This window comes from Schistocerca serialis, chromosome 7 (assembly GCF_023864345.2).
Source record: "Schistocerca serialis cubense isolate TAMUIC-IGC-003099 chromosome 7, iqSchSeri2.2, whole genome shotgun sequence".
Taxonomy (NCBI): Eukaryota; Metazoa; Arthropoda; class Insecta; order Orthoptera; family Acrididae; genus Schistocerca; species Schistocerca serialis.
In genome coordinates this window covers 213,294,449-213,317,087 of record NC_064644.1, presented here as the reverse complement: position 1 = coordinate 213,317,087, position 22,639 = coordinate 213,294,449, and the positions used below count along the sequence as shown (strand labels likewise).

General features: G+C 37.2%; 2 protein-coding genes and 1 long non-coding RNA gene across 4 annotated transcripts in view; 2 read left to right on the top strand and 1 right to left on the bottom strand.

The window, feature by feature from the left end:
- Positions 1-1,062, top strand: part of LOC126412090 (nischarin) — a 210,214-nt gene extending 209,152 nt beyond the window's left edge. Inside the window, exon 6 of the mRNA XM_050081506.1 lies at positions 115-1,062. The gene's annotated coding sequence lies outside the window, so the exon portion shown is untranslated. The remainder of the gene's footprint in view (positions 1-114) is intronic.
- LOC126412091 (glutathione S-transferase D7-like) overlaps positions 1-22,639 on the top strand; it is a 244,675-nt gene that overhangs the window by 116,353 nt on the left and 105,683 nt on the right. The gene's annotated exons all lie outside the window — the stretch shown is intronic.
- Positions 1-22,639, bottom strand: part of LOC126412092 (uncharacterized) — a 152,693-nt gene that overhangs the window by 44,622 nt on the left and 85,432 nt on the right. The window lies entirely within an intron of this gene.

The following is a 22,639-nucleotide window of genomic DNA, read 5'->3' as shown; positions in this document are numbered from 1 at the left end:
ATTTGACACTCCAAGCTGAAATAAACTGTAAAATGTAACTTGATTGTAGTTAAAGTCTACAAGAAAAATGTTAGCCAGAGCTATTGGCACATGAATATAATTTTTTGTTCACAGGTTCCGCATTCAGAACATACCAGTGCTTGCTGCTCATCACAGTTTTTACAATTTAAAATTTATATTTTCTGTATTGGTTGAAGGCAGCAACAGTGATAGAGGACTGTAAGCTTTCACATTCAAGTGGTTGGATCAGATGTTGGTGACATACTGTTTCTGGTTCATAGAACAAGTGGTGGTGTTGCATTGCGATTCATTCAATTTTACGGGAAAAAGGTACTGTGTGAATATCAGGATATCATGTGATTAAATTACACAAGCCATGAAAGGCAAATAATTTCCATTAGCACAAAAATCACAAAATATGTCTTACAATTAATGGTGAACCACTGTGAAACCACTTACATTGTAGTTAGAGTTGCAAGTGAGTAGGACACACAAAAGAGGAAGAGATAACTGTAGCTTTGGAATTCACTTTTCAGTTGTTTTGTATTAAATGCCAAGATTATAAGGGCACATTTTGTAGTCAGTTATCCTACATAATTTTGTACATTGTATCAATTATTTGATTATGTTGGAATAATACAGAAAGGTGTCTTTCATTTATCATGGAATTTGAAAATAGGCTGGGAAGTTCTAAGGCTACAATGACAATCATCTCTGTCCCAGCACTCATTTGCACTTTACCTTCAGTGTGAGTAATGGTGTAATGTTTTCTTTTAGTAAGTAACTTTTATAAATAATGAGGCCAGTTTTAATGTTTAGAACCAACAGAGCATTATATTTTGCCGAATGTTATGTGCTTCTGTGTTTATATTGCGATGAATGAATGTATGCTTACATATGTTTATAAAATTTTGTACATTGATACAAAACTTACAGCTTTGCTATGTGATCTGTGTATCAAATTAAATATACAGTAAGTCTGGAAAATCAAATTACATATAAAATATTCTGTGATATTTCAACAGTATACTTGTAAATAATAGTGAACAAATGAGAAAATATATATATATATATATATATATATATATATAAGTCAGAGGTGGGGGGAGGACGGGAGGGAGGGTGGGGGGGGGGGGGGGGGCGGAGAGAGAGACAGAGAGAGAATGAGAGAGAGAGAGAGAGAGAAATATTTAAATGAAATGTATTTTGAAAATGTTAATTTTTGTAACTTATTTTGCACATTGTGTGATTCACATTTCCCAATAATCATCAAAATATTAAAGGCAATAATTTTGATGATTTCAAAATTCAATAAAAGAATATAATTGTTCTTGTCTAAGCTTGCTTGCTTCAGTTTTTTCCCCAGCTGAATTATAAAAAATTTGGAAAGATTTAATGTTATCCATCATGATAATGGTCAATAAATAAAATTATTTCATATTATTAAGGGGGAAAAGGTAATGCATATTATAAATGTGGTAATTTGTTCTAAACTGAATTGGTTCGTTCTCTTGTGGTTATACAATAGTGTATATACAGAAGAGCAGTAAGGAGTATGCAGATGTTACATTGGTGTGATTCAGGCTGTAACTGCAACACTCTAAATCAAAATGTGTGGGGTTGAGTAAGCAATTAGTCCAAATACCTTTTTTTTTTTTTTTTTTTTTTTTTTTTTTTTTTTTTACCTATGACAGTACTTTATTAAAATGAAAAATAATAAGTTGGATTGCAGTTTATAGTCCTTGTTAAACCCAGTTCAAAAGTTGGAAGAAGACAAGGACACACCACCTCCAATACGGCCTTGCCTAGTAGAACTCTGTGGTATGCAAACCATTCTTCAGGTTAACTGGCACGTTTCCACTGTTTTCAAGAGCAGAGCTTTGACAGGTGATGAAGTCATTGCTCCAGTACAAATACTAATGTAGAGGTACTATATTTGCTCTTATTTTGATGAATGTTAATATGATGCCACTGTGGTTGTAGCCTATCCATTACCTGTACAAATATGCCCACAGTAGTTGTGCCTTCTTCAAATCTGGCTGAAAAGTTGGTAGTTGAAAGTACCGGTAGACTATTTTAAATAATATTATCCATGCCAAGATTACAATTCAGACACTTGAATTGCACTTTTATTGCCAAGTGAGCTAGTGCTTATGACCAGCTTGAGTCTCATTTACTTAAATTATGCACAGATAAGCAGGTATCCACGTACTGCATTTGGCTGATGTTTGATAATGTGATTGTTTGAGTACATTAACCTGACATTGAAGTAATTATTCACAAAAGTACAGTGTGGTAAACTAATATTTAACACCATCACAGAATGATACTCTTAATGCGCTATCTTTCAGATCTAACAGTAAAATTAGTATGAGCATGATGCGCACAGTAATCATTGGGAAATAACACAATTCACAATCTGATCCTATTGTCAAGTGATCAGTAGACATTATTATAAGATTAACACAGTCCATGAACGTAATTACACATTCACAGTCCAATTAATTATTTAAAACAATCCCTGGATTATTGAATAAACCTATGGACAGAAAATCTAGATAAATTCTTGTGCTTTTTGTGACTTGTAATTTATACTACAACTGCAGTACATTTACCCGTATTGACAGACGTAGTTTCTACTCATTTCAGACTCACTGCAGACTGACTTAATATGGCTCCCAACATGCCTCGTTTGTAAGTTTACAATAATTAGAGCAGAATGTAGTTCTTGTTGTTTGCTTAGTTTTCATAAATTACAAGTAAATGAATGGTGGAAGAAGATTCATTTGAATGTGAACTTTCAGAAACAGAAATAATGTCTATTGAATTATGCTGGCTAATTTGCCTGAATATGAGATCCTATTTCAGCAACAATGCTTTTTTTTAATCAGGGATGTTAATTACTCTGAAACTAAATGGGTGCAAATGTTGCTACCGTATTTTTGTCATTGATTGTATAAATACAATAGTTATTCACATAGCTTTGTCCTCTACTTTATCAGGAAGTTGGCAATTGGGTGTATGTTTACATAGTTTACATATGAATAATGACGATGAAGTCTGAGATTACTATTATTTTGTAATTAGCATGATTTTTACAGAAACTAGCTAGCTCATTAAATCCTGATAACAAAAAAAAGAACAATAGATAATAAAATTTAGTTGGATAAGCCCTGAGTCAATATTCAAATGTATTGAACAGTACTGCAACTATAACAAAATTTGAGAAAAAAAAATTGGGGGGAAGAAAAACACAACAACTGAAAAGGACCCACCTGCTTTCTTTCCACAGTGAGATAGTACTATAGCCTAATGCACTCTTTACCAGTAGTGTAAGCATTATGGTAGTGCATGTCCCACCAAGTATGGGTGTCCACATGCATGATGTTTATCACTTGTTGTATGCTCATAAAAAGATATTTTATGTAGGCATAATGTGTGTGTGTGTGTGTGTGTGTGTGTGTGTGTGTGTGTGTGTGTGTGTGTGTGAGAGAGAGAGAGAGAGAGAGAGAGAGAGAGAGAGAGAGATGATGAGGGTGCACGTGTGTGTGTATCATATATTAGTCTTAGAAATCATGCAGTCGAGGTTGTTGATATTGTATGGTCTCCCGACTTCGTCTGCAATCTAGGGGGCAGTAATCATTTGTGAGTACATTTCATTTCTTTGGATTTGTGAGGTGAGGTGATATTTCCAGCATATTGTTTGCAACAGCAAATTGTCTAGTATTATGACAGTAAAATCTAGTCTACAGCATGACAGACATGATAAAAGAAGCAGTTTTATGAACATAAAGATTCGGAGATGGCACTCCTGCATTTAGCAGAGAAGAAAATGCTGAAAAGTGGAAGTAAAACTTAGAAGACCTATACAAAAGAAAGAAACCAAAGGGTAGTATTATGTGAATGAAAGAGGAATAGGATGAAATTGAAGTAGACACAATACTGTGTGAACAAGTTGACAGAGTAGTGATTTAAACTGATACAATGCTCCAGGATTAGATAACATTTTCTCAGAATTTTTAAGATAGCTGGAACAACCATGACAAACCTGTTCCACTTTGTCTGTAGAAGGTACAAGACAAACATAATACCTATTACTTAAAAAAAAAGTGTTGTTGTTGTGGTCTTAATGGTGAAGACTGGTTTGATACAGCTTTACATGCTAGTCCATCGTATGCAAGTCTCTCCATCTCTCCATAACTACTGCAACCTTCATCTACTTTAAACTGCTAACTGTAGTGAAGCCTTGATCCCCCTCGATAGTGTTTAAGGCCCCCCCCCCCCCACACACACACGTACACAAACATACTGTCCTCCATTATCAAATTAACTGCTTTTGCCAAAGAATATAAATGCGTAAATCAGACATGTTTCTCTCATCAGCGTACAACACAAAAATAGCAGTACCACAACATACACACTTATGCAACAATCACAGTCATGTTGTTGTTGTTGTGGTCTTCAGTCTTGAGACTGGTTTGATGCAGCTCTCCATGCTACTCTATCCTGTGCAAGCTTCTTCATCTCCCAGTACCTACTGCAACCTACATCCTTCTGAATCTGCTTAGTGTATTCATCTCTTGGTCTCCCTCTACGATTTTTACCCTCCACGCTGCCCTCCAGTACTAAATTGGTGATCCCTTGATGCCTCAGAACACGTCCTACCAACAGACCCCTTCTTCTGGTCAAGTTGTGCCACAAACTTCTCTTCTCCCCAATCCTATTCAATATTTCCTCATTAGTTATGTGATCTACCCATCTAATCTTCAGAATTTTCTGTAGCACCACATTTCGAGAGCTTCTATTCTCTTCTTGTCCAAACTATTTACTGTCCATGTTTCACTTCCATACATGGCTACACTCCGTACTAATACTTTCAGAAATGACTTCCTGACACCTAAATCTATACTCGATGTTAACAAATTTCTCTTCTTCAGAAACGCTTTCAGAAACAGTCATGTATATTCAACAAATACACTTCAACACAACTCTCAGGCTCTATGAAGGAATGGTGCCAGTGTGTGAGAAGGAAGAAAAGCTTTTCCAATTAGGAGGGTGAACCCACACCTTTCGGTCTCTCATCCAATCATCCCATATGACTTTACTTTTCTTTTACCTGATTAAATTTGGCTACATTCTATTACCTATGTTCTATATTATTTTGTTGACATTTACCTTATAACTTCTTTTCATGTTACTACCCATCCTTTTAAACTAATCTTCCAAGTCCTGTGTCAACTTTGACAGAATGAAAGGTCATTCCCAAACCTTTAAGTTTTGTGTTTTTTTGGAGTTCCCAGCAGATCAAATATTCCATCATTTTCCAGGCGTGCATCCACTATCTTTTTTATTTGTGTTCTGATATTTCTTCTCCCTGGACTTTAATTCACTTTCCAAATTCCTCCCTGGCCACTACTTATTTAGTGAATGGATTGAATAATGTGAGGAATAGTCAGCAACTCTGCCTTACTCCACTCTTTAATAACTGCCTCCATTGCAGGGTTTGTGGGTTGTGGGATGTTAGGGTTATGGTGTCAGCAAAGTTTTCTATCCAGCCCATGACTATACCTCTGATTTTATGAGCATACTTCCTGATTGTGAACTTCCTTAACTATCTGCCATACATTTATCACATTAGTACTATGGTTGGTTGGACAAGGTGCAGAATGACTTCCAAGCACTACTAGCTTTGAGAATCATTTGATCCTGACCTCAATGCATTTGTGTTTTAGCTACATTTCCAGTGAACAACTTTCTCTTGGAATTACAGTTTCAGTTCTTTCCAATGAGATGACAGACCATCATGTGCCAAACATTTGATGAGAAAAAGGCTTATTTTCTCTTTCACACACATTGAATAACCTTCCAATCATGGAAAAACATGAACCTGCAGATGCAGGAAGTTAGATGTCCACTATCCTGTGAAAGCTCTCTTAAAAACTAGTATTAAACATGGAATTTACTCATCACCTCCTGTTGGGACCATGAAGGCAAGATTAGATCAATTATGGTGCACACAGAGTCATTTAAGCAGTCATTCATCCAGCATTTCATAGACAAACTGAATGAGGAAAAACTCTAATTTGTGGTACAGTGGGAAGCACCATCTGCTGCGCACTTCACAGTGACTTGGAGGACATGGATGCAGACATTAATATAAATGTTCCAATTGCCTGGTACTGCTATCTGGAAAGGGGAAGGGGGGGGGAATAACTTGTCAATGAGATTAGAAGTGGACAATGATCCAAACACATGCTGTCTTTCAACACTTCCCAGTTTTAAAAGATCCATTTGGTAGTTTTATATGGGTCACCACAAGCAAACAGAGTACCATTAATTGTTGGTATTTAAATTTTCGTGAGTGAATAGGATGGTACAATCTTTTCTTAAATCCAGTATTCTCAGAGTGTGTTACACCAGGAGAACAAAAGTGAGTGTTTGGCTTGAACTATGTCTTTGTAATCAAGAAGATAATGTGTAAATGGTATGCATCATGAGAAGTAGGCTTTCTGTGTTGTATCTTCCTGTTTCTGCATTTCTTTGGTAAAGATGAATATTGTATATGAATGAAACTATTTTGGATGAGTGTCACAGCATTTAGATCCAGTTTGTCAAGGGCAGCTTAATGTATTAGTGCTAAAGCAAAATTTCATTCTTATCAATGAGCTCTTGCATTTTATTTTGGACCACATTGTTATTCAATATGTGCGCTTGATCTGTATAATGAGGTGTGGTAGGTTGGGCCATTTTCTGTGTGATTGGTAAAGAGAGGTTTTCGACAGTTGGAAACAACATAAATTGCTGGGAATAGATCAAGTGAATGTTGTGTTGGAAGTTACTTGACACCATATTGATCTCCTCTCCTACAGCCGATTCATAAGATTCGCTCATGGCACATGGAAAGGCACACCAGCACAGGTAAATACCAAGTGTAACAGCTGCATTGTTGGGAACGGTGCTGACACTATATGTCTGATGCGACAGTTGATATTTGCCTGTTAGCTGTGATGATCAGAGGAGGTAAGTAAAGTTGAGCACTCATAACTGCTTTAGCTTATGAACAAGTATCTAAGCATCTTCTTGTAATGAGATGTTGTGAATAACATTTAATTCCTGAAATATGTTTCAATTGTACTTGTGATCCAACTGTAGCAAAATGACTATTGCAGTTCACACATTTAACATAAGAGGCCTCACATGAGTTAACTGCATGGGCACCACCTCATTTAGAACACCTATCTTGGCTCATGCATTGTTCATCAACATTTCTGAAGTGTACACATTAAAAGCACTGCATTTCAGTGGATGTATATGGTGGTGCTATATCCAGTGCATAATGTAAGACACATGCCAGGATGGTTCCTTTGTGAATGTTTAACTCAACTAAACTGGTGTGGCTGATTTCCATCCTCATCTCTCAAGCTTGTCTTCCATCGAGAATACCTTGATGTCAGCAGGACATTAAACCCTAACCTTCCTTCCTTCCTTCTCTGAGCAATAACAGAAGTTGGCAAATCTTGAGAATGAATGTCAGCAAGCAAGTTTGAAATCAGTAACACAGATTTATTTATTTTCTGCCATCTTCAATTATGATTATATCGGTCTTCACGATGACTCTTATGACTATGAGCTTTGTGCATAGGATTACAGACATCCAGATGGTTTTCCTAATATACACTTGTGTTCGGTAAATATTGGAATTTTTGGCTTATTTCAATTCTTTTTGAAATTTCTTATACTATCATTACAAGCAGTAATGGCATTATTTGCAGATGGTGACTTTGACCTGTGAAGTAGTTTTCAGATAACTGTTGGGTGACAATTTCCTTCCCCAATAATCTTAAAACATCCTTTGTCTGCATTTGTTATGAGGCACCTCCCTTAGATGTACCACAATAAATGTTATATTATTTCTTCATTATAACATTGCTACATAATGTCTCTCGTGTTGTGGATTACTAGTTGGTTGCATTACATTAACCTGAGAAATTGTCCTTAATTTTTTAATATAGGTTCAGTGTCTAGGTCTCTGCTTCTGCTGCATAATATTCCATAAAAAGAGGTCCTGGGTGTTACCATTAACTTTGACTGAAGAATTAACAATTTCTGTTCACAATCAGTGTTAATTTGTCTCTTCACATCTGAACAAACATGCTTCACAATTACTACAATTTTTGAAACACACAATGTAGAAAATATTTCTTTATCACATCTTTCAAAACCTTCATCCCAAACTATCTGACAGCAAGCTGCGAGTACCCTGGATCAATTCCATGAAGTACAAAACCAAACTGTAACTCTGCTAATTCAACTCTGCTGCAGTTGGTGCCAAAAATTATTTAAGAACCCTTGAGAACAGGTAGTCAATCAAATTAACATTAAGACAACTTTTGTTATTGAAATTGCTTCTCATTTTCAATTTATATATTGCTTTCTGAAAATAACTATTTACTTAAGACGTGTACCCCAGATGGTTAATAACAAAGACTACAAGTTTTGAAAATATGAAAAATAGAAATTTCCTGTTATATTATAAATTTGATTTCATTACCAATAGTAATGTTAATAAAATTATAAATGGAAACAGATAATGCTTGCATATAACATTGAAGAATAAAAATTATTGCTTCTAATGTAGACTTCTTTTCAGATGATATACTTTTAAAATTTTGACCGCTAATTTTCATGGTGTGAGATCCATACCTGCAAATATATTGATTTATAAATAGTAAAAAATATTGATGAAAAAATTGTATGTGACAGTCAGAAATCTCTATGGACATCTACAGATAAGACCTACATGATTTATGTAAGAAAATCAACTCAAGCCTGGCTAAACTTTGATGGTATTGAACGATTCAGTAATATAGCAAAAGTTCCAATAGGATTAGATTTATTATGTACATATGCTGCTGGAACACATTCACAGGATCAGTATTTGATATGGGACTAAGCACACTAGTCACTGTCGCATTCGGATTGTTGGGTGAGGTATTGCTGGAAATAATTTGTCAAACCTTTTGTACCTCCAAGTTTCTTGATTCTGCGCTGAGTTGCTCAGCAGGCTCCACATTTGGTCATTTTAGATTTTCACCTTGGCTGAGTAATGAATATATTCTGTTGCAATCATTGTTGTCATAGGCCTCTGTTACGTCATGTGCTGGTCACCTATGAGTTGCAGATAATCCTTACTGTCAGTAATGTAACTGTTGTAATATTTTTACACTGTGCACGTTTTCTGATCATCACATTTATTTATGCAACATTATGCTTGAAGATAGTCATGAAAATAAACAGCAAAGCGACATTTCTAACTGAAAATTTTAAGTTGTCTGCTCACTTTTTAAATGATCAGATAGATAAATTTGGATGCTCGGCATGGGAATATTTCAAGAAAGAGAATTCATTTATTTTAAGTTCCATAGACCCATGCATGAGCAGATCAGTGGGTATAGAGTGAGACAGTTTTTACAAATTTTATTTAGTAAATAAGTGCACTGAACTTATGATAGTACCAAATATAAGCTACCATGCATTACTTTACTAAGAATACACAGAAATATATAAATTTGAGTTTAAGTTACATTGTACATTAGCAATTAATAATGAATCCACCATATAGGCCACAAAAATAGATTTGAGCATACGAAGGAGATATGCACTGTGGTTAAGAAAGAAAGTCTTCTATACTATAAAATGATCCATCTAGAAGTAACTGTCTTAGTTTTCTTCAAACTTGCTCATATTCCCTACCAGATCTTTAATTTGTGATACTTAGGCAGCATGGTGGTAGCTTCTAAAAAAGTCACTTGAAGAATCTATGGATGCCTTGAAGAAACGTAGAAATGTGCAATGACAGTGTGCAAAACAAAAGTTATACAGAGTCAGGAATAATTTGCTCATCTAAGTTAAGGACACCTTATTAAAAAAAGCAACACAGAATGAGTAAAAAACTTGGATACATATCAATAAGAGGCAGTTTTCTGGGATATTATAAAAAATAAGAACATCCAACAATTTAAAAAAAAATCAATAAACTGTGTTGTTTTTTTATAAGGCCAGATTATTCAGTGGCAGTACAACTTCTCACAAGAAAATTAATTAATGTCAGAGTTACCGTGGAATATGGTGATATCACTGCTTGGTGCTATTGATTTTTAAGACACAATGTTAAAGTACAGTTCTAACCTGTAGCATAGCTGGATGAAATATGGATACAAGTCAGTCATTCTGTGAGGAAAACTGTATGGCTGTACAATATAATTAGTGTTTCCAGAATGAGATTTTCACTCTGCAGTGGAGTGTGCGTTGATATGAAACTTCCTGGCAGATTAAAACTGTGTGCCCGACCGAGACTCGAACTCGGGACCTTTGCCTTTCGCGGGCAAGTGCTCTACCAACTGAGCTACCGAAGCATGACTCACACCCGGTACTCACTGCTTTACTTCTGCCAGTACCTCATCTCCCACCTACCAAACTTTGCAGTAGCTCTCCTGCAGGTTCGGAGAGTCTCGGTCGGGCACACAGTTTTAATCTGCCAGGAAATTTCATAATTAATGTTGTTCTCATGGCAAAGGATGTGCTTTTTGCAGGCTGAAACTACTAGTGGTTCCATGTTGAACTCTCTAGGCATAAAACTCACGGAAAACAAGCAACCATCACCAACAAAATAGTCATGACAGTTTTTGTAATTGGCTCAAGAGAAACTAATGGAAAACATAAACAAGCTGTGTTGGTTATTAAAGGTGGTGATGGCGATGACAAAGAAAAGCTAACATTGTTGACTCTATAAGGGATCACTTTTGTTTTTTCAGTATGAACCAGGAAGACTGAACTTGTGGTACTTGTAAAACATAAACCACATTTCTGACATGAAAACAAAAGTGACTACTATTTTTCAAGCATCCTCCACACTGTTGATATTTTAACACGAGTTAAATTTGCAGGCAGTGATGGCTCATGCAAAATTATACCAATGTGTTACAATATGGTGGCCTACAGCCTTTTAACTTATGTTGGTAGTAAACATAACTAAGTGCATATACGCCTATCAATTTTACGTATGTAAATTGAACTGTTTAAATATATTTAAATTTTATAATTAATATTTCAACTCTTCAAGGAACAAAATAAAATGAAAAAAATGGTGGTACCAGCAGGACTCAAACTGGTGTCCTTAAATTACATTTCTGTGCTTTAGGCCACTCAACCATGGAGCCATTGTGACAACCGTCGCTTAAAATGTTCTCATACTGTATGTTTGTACTATATGCTACACCCAGTTTTAAAGAAAAATACTGACCTGGTGCTGTGAACAACATAGAAGTCATAGTACCGGAAGAGATGGTGTTACATCAAAGTGTGCACAACAGAAAACAGACAACACTGCTCGTACTTGGTTGGTAATTGTTGCTGCCAAATGTGTAGTAACAAAATGTAAGACACTGTAGTGCTGTTCACTAAAGTACATACATATCACCAGAAATCTGAGGGGATCTTCTTACCACATTTCTCATGGTAGTATTTTCATGACTCTGAGATTGGTGGACTTTGTGTTGTGGGATATCAGCTCATCATTCAGTTTGTTGGAAGCTCTGTCTGGCAGAGGCTGAACTATAATGCCCAGCACCAATCTTGTGTTTTGTTGGTCCAAATTACATATCGCCAAGGTGAATTGTTCTGATCACTTGTTAGTCCCAAAATATGTTCTCCACTAGCAGGAGCCACGTTTGTGTCAGGGTGGGCATAAATTGTGGTGCCCATAATTGAAGGCACAGTGTGGATGAACTTCTGGAAATGATGGACAGATCTCTTGTTGCTGTACTTCACGGCTTCATGCTCATATTTGACAGCCCAGCAAGCTCCGAAACCTTTATGTCATCACAACTTTAGAATGTACAGAATACAAGAACATTAGGTACAAGAAATGAAAAGGAAAAACACTGAACTTAAAGTTTTACGGCAAAGATAACAAAACTAAGCAAGTCAGAAAGTTCATATGTATGTCATGATATTCTCACAGCACACAAGAACAAAAATGTTGTATGAAAGTGAAGTGTCCATTGTACAGCATTTCAGTCCTTTCAAAGAAATGCTGTTATTGTCACCTGACAATGAAACATGCTTTGTTAACTACATCATAAGACTGAATCTGCACCATTTCAGGAATTATGTGACTCGAAGCAGTAGACTGAGAGAAACATGTTATTGCTCTGTATCAAAAAGTGTGATTTGCATTGTACTTTGAACAACATCACACCGAACGAGGTGGCGCAGTCTTTAGCACACTGGACTCACATTCGGGAGGACAATGATTGAAACCTGGGTCCGACCATCCAGATTTAGGTTTTCCGTGATTTCCCTAAATCGTTTCAAGCAAATGCCAGGATTGTTTCTTTGAAAGAGCATGGCTGACTTCCTTCCCCATTCTTCCCTAATCTGATGTGACCGATGACCTCAATGTATAGTCCTTTCCCCCAAATGAAGCAACCAACCAACAATGTCACATGGCACTTCTTCGTATGTCATTGTTCAGGGCAATGTGTCTACAAGTAAGGGCATATGCTACATGTAAACTCAAGGGACTAACAGCAGAGCAGGTGTCTGTCCATCCAACATTGAAGCAATCAAAGCTGGAGCTGGTAGTCGCAAAATAAAATACATGGTCACACATGTAGGGCAACAAAATGTTTCAGTCATTTAGGTTTGACAGAAGGAGACACATTAGGTGTTGACCTTCCAAACAGAATTCCATTACATGCAATACTCCATAAAATAAGAGACAATTTGTCCAATCCCGAGCTAAAGAAAATCCATATGGTGACAACAAAAAAGATTTATACGACACTGAGCAGCATTAAAAATTTGTTCTGATGTCACAAGACATAAAGACTGCAACACCAATTTAGAAGTTTGAATAAGTGAAAATAGTGCTAGCGATGGTCCTCATGCGTTGTTCTACAGGGTGACTCAAAAAAATGTTTACAAGCTGAAATGGCACATTGGCTGTACAGGGATCAGTAATCACATAGGAACTGGGGGGGTCACTAACACGACAAGACGGTGCAATGGGTCACGAGAGGGCATTGCTATACATTCATGGGCAGAGTGCACAGAGACCATCGCCATTCACACCATGGAAGCGTTGAAAGTAACATGGGTAGCTACACGTACTGTGAAATGGCTGAGATGCATTTGATTTATTACATGGTCAACTACAATGGGTGAGAAGCCATGAGAGAGTATCATCTGAAACATCCTTGTAGAAAGTTGCTGTGCCACACATTATTTGCTGCCTTGCATTGCACATTGTGCTAAACCAGTTCATTCAATGTTCACAAGCTGGATGCTGGTCGCCAATAAATAACAGACAGTTGCGGCAGAAGAAAGCATTCTTGAAAGGGTGCAGCATACTCTGTCAATAAGTACACAATGTGTATCCCACACCACTGATATCCCACAACCACTTGTCTGGTGCATTGGGCCCAGTGAATGACTGCATCCCTTTCATTTCCAATGTGTACAGGTACTGGAGCCGGGGGGACTATAACAAGTGTATAGGATTTATGCAGTGGTTTCTGCAGGAATCCACTGCAGACCAAAGATTAACAGCGATTTCCCTCTTCACTGTTGAGGCTCTGTACTCACTTCATGGTGTGGTGAATGTTCACAACCTATGTACGTGGATGGATGTGAACTCAATTGCTTCATGTAGCCATGCCTCACAATGCAAATTTACCCATAACAGATGGGCTGGCATTGTCAGAGAATGCTTAAATGGACCATACATTCTCCTGGACTGACTTGATGGTCACATGTATCTGTTTTCCTGCAAGAGGTTCTGCTAGATATGCTGAATGATGTTCCCATGTCTATTTGTAGCTGCATTTGATTTCAGTGGGATGATTTCAGCACGACAATTTCAGCAGACAAGTGAGGGCACATATGCAGGCAACCTTTCCTGGTTGCTGGATTGGTCATGGTGGACCAGTTGTCATGGCCACCATGATCACCCAATCAATTTTTTCCTGTGGGGGTATGAAGCACCTGTTATACCACCGGAGGACCTAGTGGGTAGGATTTGTTGCTAGGATGTCTTCGAGTTACAAGAAGTATTTTTGAGAGGGTGTGCCATTCAATACAGTGTCAGTGTCAGATGTGTCTTGATATCTCTGGGCAAAACTTTTAGCACTTCCTGTAGTGGGTGTCCATTAGTAGCATGTGACTAAATAACTGCAACGCCACCACATAGTAGCCCCGAATGGCCTTTGCAGCCATTGGTTCCTATGATATTACAAATCCTTGTTGTATACCTGATGTGCCATGTCACTCTGTAAATGTTCTTTTGAATCACTCTGTACCAGCCACTAGATACAAGCATCCAACATCATCCACTCCCAAGCAAGGAAGATTTTCCCTTCATTGTTGTGAATAATGCTCAGTGTGAAATTCGGAAGAAGTAAGGTAGCGACTGTATTTGCATCAATGGAACTCATGGGTCAAATGGTTATGGTTTTGAGTTAATTACACTTCTTCTGTTTTGCAACATGAGACAAGGTTTCCCTTGTGCTGTTCTTATTACAAACAGAGTTAATCAAAAGATGCTATCATTTTTAATGAAATAAAGGCTGATGTAGAAAAATATGTCCTCAGATGTCGTTGAGTCATTTTATAATGCTGGGCTTTCACAGATGGAAGAACCAGTGACAAGACTGTATATTTCATGGCACACTGAGAGAGCATGGGAAAAAATACCTGTACTAAAATCAAATTGAAGGAAACATAAGCTGAAGTTTATATGCTAGAGAGAAGTTCGCAAGGAAGAGAAGTACTAGCTTCTGAGCGTGTATTTCCTTCAGCACTGGAGTGACTAATTTCAGACTCTGTTCAGCTGAGTTTGGGTACTATCACCAAGAACTATTATTGTAAAAACAACAGGTTTTGAACATTCTGTAGCAGATCCAGCAGCAATATTAATACAAACCTGCATGTTGAAAGAATGCACGGAGCAATAAATTACATATATTTGCATGCCAAAAATGTGAAACATCTAGGCAAATCCATCCATAGTAAATAAACAAACAAACAAACATTGTCTGGGCCAACACTTTTTATTTGCTGACTATGAACACAGTTGTTGACAAACTGAACTTTGCAAAGCAGATTGAGACCGGTAGTTGGGAAATAAAAAGTTGTGATCTAGACGGTGTTTGTTTTTTATTATAACAAAAGGCTCACAGCTCCAAAGACATGGCGTATGTTATCAAAAATCATGCATGCATAAACACTAAAATGACAGAGTTTGTGACATTCCTAAAACAGTGGGAAGGGGTCATTTTGACCCCACATAAAGTATTTTCATATTTGCTTTAAACAAGTATTTTGTTTTAGTGTTCGTTAATCTGGAGCTTTTTTTCTAGTAATCACAATAAATAGTTAACATGATAATTAATAATTATTTGTTTATTTCAACAACAAAATATCTTATAAATTTATTGATGTTAATGCTAACATGTTTCCTTAATTGTAGATTTTCATTTTTTAATTACTTGTACAACCTTCTAGACACATTTAGTATGTTTGGCCTATATTACTTTAACACGTGTTCTGCATAAGGTTTTCTCTTGCTTTTCACTCAAGTAATTGGAATCTGCTAGATGCACTTAGCACAGGTGACTTCTATTCTACGCGCACATTTTCCGCACACAGCTTTGTGGTTATTCATGCAGCTTTTGCTTCTCTTGTTGCCTTTGCAGAGGATGAGTTGGCACTTCCTCCACTTTCTAGGTGATTTCAGTCCCATATTCTCTTCCTTTGCCTGATGTTCTTGCTCTTTCATTCCCTTGACTTCATTCACCAGCTGAAGAACTTCTCCCTTTCCATTATCTTGTTCGTTACTATATTGTACATGACCCTTGCTTTATTGCTGCTGTGTCCAAGATATTGCAGAAGACATGTATTAGCAATCTCCTACATGCAACCTTTGTAGTATATTTACGGTCATTTGATCAACCGTGTCCACCTCATTCATTGTTGCATTGTAGAATTTTTTGATTTCAGGTGTCTTCTTTCCGTCCTTGCTTGTTGCTACTTCAGCATGCAGTGTACTCGGAAGAATGACATTTTTGTTCTTCTTTCCTTGGTATACAGTCATGGTGCAGTCTGCATTGCCACTGTTGTGCAGGATGGTGGCAGAGCATTGGGCTTCCTTACTTCGGGGATTTCACAATGGATCTTGCTCGTTACACCCAGAAATGAAGTTTTCTTTCCTTTGAGTTTCTTAGCAATCTGAAGGGACATAAAGAAGTTGAGTGTCATCACATATCTTCCTTGATTTACAGATGGCTCACTGAGATGCAGAGCAAAGTACTCTTAAATGGCTGTTCTCACTAAGTGTATCCTCTTTGCCAAGGCATGAGAAAGCATAATATATGTACTTTGTTGTTATATCGACAGCCAACCAGAATTTCAGATCATATTTGTCTGGTTTGTTGGACATGAACTGAATGAACCTGCATCTTGTTTTGCTTGGTAATAGTTGCTCATCAGTGGTTATTTTTTCTGCAAGGCAATAAGAACAAGTACTGTATTCAATGACCTTTTCCCAAATTTCAGATACAAGAACGAATTTGTTGGATATTAGATGTTCCGCTCGGGTCGATTTTTCATGGAGATATCTGAGAAGCTTCTGAAATCTGTCCCTTGTCATAATGTCCTTGATAAAACTAGGCCCCCAAGAGTGCAACCATAGGTCATCCACAGACTTACCTTTTGTACAAATGACATCCCGAGCATACATTATGGCTATCAGTTTCTCCATTCTGTCAAGTGACACTGTCAAAGTACACATTGTTTTTAGTATTTTTTAAGCATTTGATTCTGGTTCCTCCTCCCCCCCCCCCCCCTTTACATCATGTAAAGAGAAAAAATTAGTAAATCAATAATTATTAACAAATAATTAATTTCTTTAATAGAGCATACAAATTGGATATGACAACATAGAAAAAAGTATGACGACAGAGGTCATTTTGATAACTTCCGCTGTTCTGGTGTTAATGAGTCCCGTCAGAGAAATTACATGATACATACGTACATTAATCCTTGTTCCATAGATCCTGAATATGATGTTTTGTAATTATGTGGAATGTGTCACTTTAACGTAAGTTTTCTTTACACAAAATAATTAATTTGTTTTTTTACTACTTCATACCTAAGAATCCATCTACTGAGTAGAAGGGGTTGTCATCCAGAAATTCTTTTAATTTGCTTTTAAATGTTGGTTGGCTATCTGTCAGACTTTTAATACTATTTGGCAAATGATCAAAGATTTTTGTGGCAGCATAATTCACCCCTTTCTGTGCCAAAGTGAGATTTAATCTAGAATAGTGAGTATCATCCTTTCTACTAGTGTTGTAGTTATGCACCCTGTTATTTTTGAATTTGGATGGGTTATTAATGACAAATTTCATAAGTGAATTTATGTATTCTGAAGGTACTGTGAATATACTGAGTTCCTTAAATAAATGTCTGCAAGGTGATCTTGGGTGGGCTCCAGCTATTATTCTGATTATATGCTTTTATGCAATGAATACCTTCTCTCTTGACGAATTGCCCCAAAATATGATGCCATATGGGAGCAGCGAATGAAAATAGGCATAGTAGGCTAATTAACTGATATGTTTATCACCAAAATTTGCAATACCCTTATAGTATAAGTAGCTGAACCTAACCGTTTCAGCAGATCATTGATGTGTTTCTTCCAATTCAATTTCTCATCAATGCACACACCCAGAAATTTTGAGTATTCTGCCTTAGCAACAGGCTTCTGTTCATAGTCTGTATTTATCAATTGTGTTATGCCATTTACTGTACAGAATTGTATAAACTGTGTTTTCTCAAAAATTAGTGAGAGTAAATTTGCACAGAACCACTTAATAATTTTCTGAAAGACATTATTTGCAATTTCCTCAGCTGATTCTTGCTTCTTGGGTGTGATTACTATACTTGTATCATGAGTAAAAAGAACTAGCTTTGCATCTTCATGAATATAGAGTGGCAAGTAAACCATTTGTGCAGAGTCCCACTCATACCACAATACTTAAGTATATCTAGAAGAATTTCAAGATTCACACAATCAAAAGGCTTTGAGAGATCACAAAATATCCCAATGGGCAATGTCCGGTTATTCGATGCATTTAATATTTGATCAGTGAAAGCACACATAGCATTTCCTGTTGAAAAGCCTTTCTGATAACATTTTGTTAGTAGGCCTACTTCATTTTTACAAATATGTGATGCTACTCTTGAGTACATTACTTTTTCAAGAATTTGGGATAAAGCTGTCAGAAGTGAGATTGGGTGGTAGTTGTTAGCATCAGATCTATCCCCTTTTTTATGCAATGGTTTAACAATAACGTATATCAGTCTATCTGGAAAAATGCCCTGCTTCAGTGAGCTGCTACATATGTGGCTGAGAATCCTATGTATTTGTTGGGAACAAGCTTTTAGTACTATGTTGGAAATGCAATCAATTCCATGTGAGCTTTTCCTTTTGAATGAATTTCTTATTTTCCTCATTTCGGTTGGAGAGGTGGGTTGAATTTTATCAAATTGCATAGATACTGCCTCTTCCATATACTGCCTTGCATTTTCTATTGAATAGCTGGATCCTATTTTCTCTACAACACTTAAAAATTATTATTAAAAATGTTTACTATTTCTTATTTCTTGTTAACAAACTTTTCATTGTTTTTGATAGAAAAACAGTCTTCTTGTGCTCTCGGTTGCCCTGTTTCCTTTTTCACAATAGTCCAAATTGTTTTAATTTTATTTTCAGATGTGCTAATCTCAGACATAGTGCACATACTTCTGGACTTTTTAATAACTTTTCTTAATACAGTGCAGTAGTTTTTATAATGTTTCACTGTTTCGCTATCATTACTCCTCCCAGCTATAAGATACATTTCCCTTTTCTGTTTACAAGATGGACTATTCTGTCAAAGTGAAAACTCACAGGTAAACTCAATGGTATATGCAGAAAGCACAACTTAAGTGCAAAGTTGGCTCATGAACACAGTAGGAGGAGGAAAACTCTAGTTTTTACTATCTACTTCTGAGATGAATGTAACTTACTTCGTTCAGGAATATTTGCACAACTTTAGCTGCAAATTGATTTGTACTGCATGTCAAAGCCTTATTCCTCAATATACATGCTCCGGTATCGGATGGGACATGTTTAAGAATATTCATTGTGTCTGCCTGCAGAAAATAAGCCAGCCATCCAGTTCAGCATATGTCAATAAGTTTTGTGCTGTTAACGATGACGTCCAAAAAGATACATTAGACACGTGTGAAGAAGGGGTATCAGTAAGCTAGAAAGAAACCATGTTGTTCGAACTCAGCAGAGAAAACACGAGTATTGAGCAACAGATTTAAATCGTCAGAAATAGAAAATGAAGCAATAATTTGCTGATGCAATTGACACAATATCTTCTCCAAGGTAAATGGAGTTTTTAAAATGCCATATGTCAAGCCTGAAAGTTACATTAACTTTTGTTAACTCAGACATCAAATAAGGCCCTTGCATTGTTGCCTTACAAAAGGGACAAAGTACATAAAAATGGAGAAAAATAGTGCGCCACAACCATAAGGACTTCAGAAAATCATGTACAGGTGAGGCGCAAGACATTACTGTTTCTCTGTTATAAGACTGCCAATGGAACTGACTTTTACACAACGCAAATTTATCTTATGTAATTTTTTGTTTATAACGTTTCTTAGTGTTTTACAGTTCATATCATAATTCTGCTTGTGCTACCATACTTCAGACAATGACATAAAAGATATATATTTCCTTTTATAAATTTTAAAACTAAAATTTACGCAGTACTGTTTTTTTCCTCTTTATTAAACTTTAATTTCCAGCTATACTCATAATTAAAGCAGTACAAAGCAACTTTAAGAAGTTCGAGTGCCATTGATATGTTAGCAGAAGATACTTTGACTAGGACGATTTTGAATTCATATGTTGTCTCCAGCAGAGGAGGAGTATATAATACAGTAAGTAAACAATCTCATTTTTACAGTTGTATTTAATTTCAATGTTTTTATATATACTACAAGTGGCATTACAATGTAGTGATAGGATGTACGGATCCGGTCGCCTTCGTGTTGCACCCGGGTAAATTCCACTGAAGTTCGTACGTCCCGCCAAAGCTTGGCTTGCTTCGTGAACTTGGGCCCGTAGATGCTCGTCAGGTGCTAGACACAAGTCTGGTGCTGCCAGTAGCAGAGAAAATCGGCACTAGTGGAAAGATATTCATTTGTCTCCAAGCGCTGGTGCGTGTGTCACGTCAGCTATCATATGAGCACAACACAAAACACACGGTTAATGTTGCCAGTACTGCAGAACAGAGTCGGCGCTGCCCTCCCCTCACCACCTCCCTCCACAGATAAACTGTGCGGGCAAGGCTATCCCGACAGCCACCACGCGAACCGTGGACTTACCATGATCAAACAGTAAGTACCAATAAACCCCTATTCTTCAAAGAATCTAACTTTTATAATAGCTTCAGACTTGTGATTACTTTACAGATGAGAAGGTATGATACATTTTGACGTTACGCATGCAAATGCAAAAAAAAAAAAAAATTAGAAAAGATTTCAAATTACCGGTATGTTTAAAGCTTAAAAGTCGCAAACTGCACCCATTGTCAAACACTGTGCGAGTATAGTCTGGAATTTGCGCACTATTTTAAGCAAAAGTTAGTTTGTTAAGCATCTCAATATTTATGACGTTGTATCTCCTGAGCTATGTCTCATACAATATTAATTTTGGAGGTATATTCAGTAGTATATGTGGGTATTGTCCGCAAAACATGTTGCGAGAGTTAGTAGTAAATAAGTAATTAAACTGATGCTAAAGTTTTACTTCATGATAACCGAAAATGTAGTAATTGAAACTTTTTTTCTTTCTTTCATCATCTTGAATGTGTGTGTGTATGGGGGGGGGGGGGGGGGGAGGAATGTGGGAGAGTGATAGCTAGAAGAAAAAAATCTGGGGGTTTACCCGCAGTGGGTTAATAATTCGCGCAAACGAAGTTGACCCTCGGCGCGGTTGCTGATGAGAGCGACTGTAAATGTGAAATGCCTTTACCGTCGCGCGAGTAACTGTGAATGTGAAATGCTTTTACCGTCGCAACCACCCGCGCCACACCAAGTGTCAGCTTGCGCGTGTAGTATCTGTCTCAAGACGCACATACAGTTTCTAACTACAATGCAGGTATTACTGTGTTAAAACTTCAAGAAGAGATTACACCTCTTAATGAGTGTATTATGACATTAGAGAGACCGTCTTCAACTGACACTGGATGCCATAATACGGGTTAGTCATTTAGAAATATAGATCCTCTGCAGTACGCTTCATAGCGGTCTTTTGAGTTCGTATGTAGATGTAGCCATAAAATTCAAATAAAACGTGTGGGCTAATACGTACAGTACATATTACATAGTAATCCGATCTCTGTATGGAATGGAATTTCGCCGCAATCTCTGTGTCGCACGGTGAAACAGCACGACACAATTTGGGAAAACCTGACCTACGCTAAGTTAGGTGGAAGAAATTAGGAACCTAACACCGCGGCCTTTGGTACTAGGGAATGAGGACACCGGCGTGTCTGAACGTGTTCAGCATTGCAACATGGATGAAAACTTAAAACCAACATCGGTTGATGTGAGGGAAAAACAACAAATGGCAAAATAACGCCCAATCTGATCACCCAAGCAGTAGAGTCCGTGCAGAATACGGTGGCCGATGCATAGTGACCTATTTTTGTCCAAAGAGCAGGGGGAACTCATTTGTTTCTATGGAAGGGGAGACCGAGACTGTCTGTTACCTTTCGGCCAATCGGCAGTGACTGAATCGAGGCGCACGCCGTGCAGTCTTTATCAAACGATTTTATAGCAACTATTTGGTAAAAAAAATCATTCCCATTATTTCATTAATGGTCATGGTTATTTTGATATTTACACAGCAGAAAGACACTGCGTGAAATTCGAAAAAGTTTGCAATGAGAAACAGGGTCACAATGTATTTTGCATTTGGTGCATCTTACATAATGTGTTGCTGCATATGACTTGTAGCTAACATATAGAATTTTTGTTTAGACTTGGGTCGACGTCTCTGTCACTGATCTTGAGAAAACTGATTTGGCTTAGCACATAATAAACCACTGTTTCAGAATTCTCTCGCAACAGCGTCTGGACAGCATTTTACTGAGGTGAGACTGTGTAAACTCCACTGTGTTTTGGGAAAAGAAGCAAATTTTAACATGGCAACAAGAGAAATGTGTAGGTTTTAGTAAAGATTCACCACTCGTGACACTATTCTGAAAAATGCAAATGGTTAACAAGCCAGGCGAAAATAAATCGTTGCATTTTATGCGGAATTCTTTTTAGTTCTAGCGAAAGCAGAGGTGACAGATATTTCTGAAAGGTCGCCTTGCAAATGTGAGAGTGGGGGATTTCCACTTAATAGTTACAAAAAATTGCTGTAGGCTTCGGTTTCGAACGCCACTTCCCCTCCAGCACTCGGCATTTCCCCTAAAGCACCAGTCCTCAGCCCCCACTACTACCACCCTCT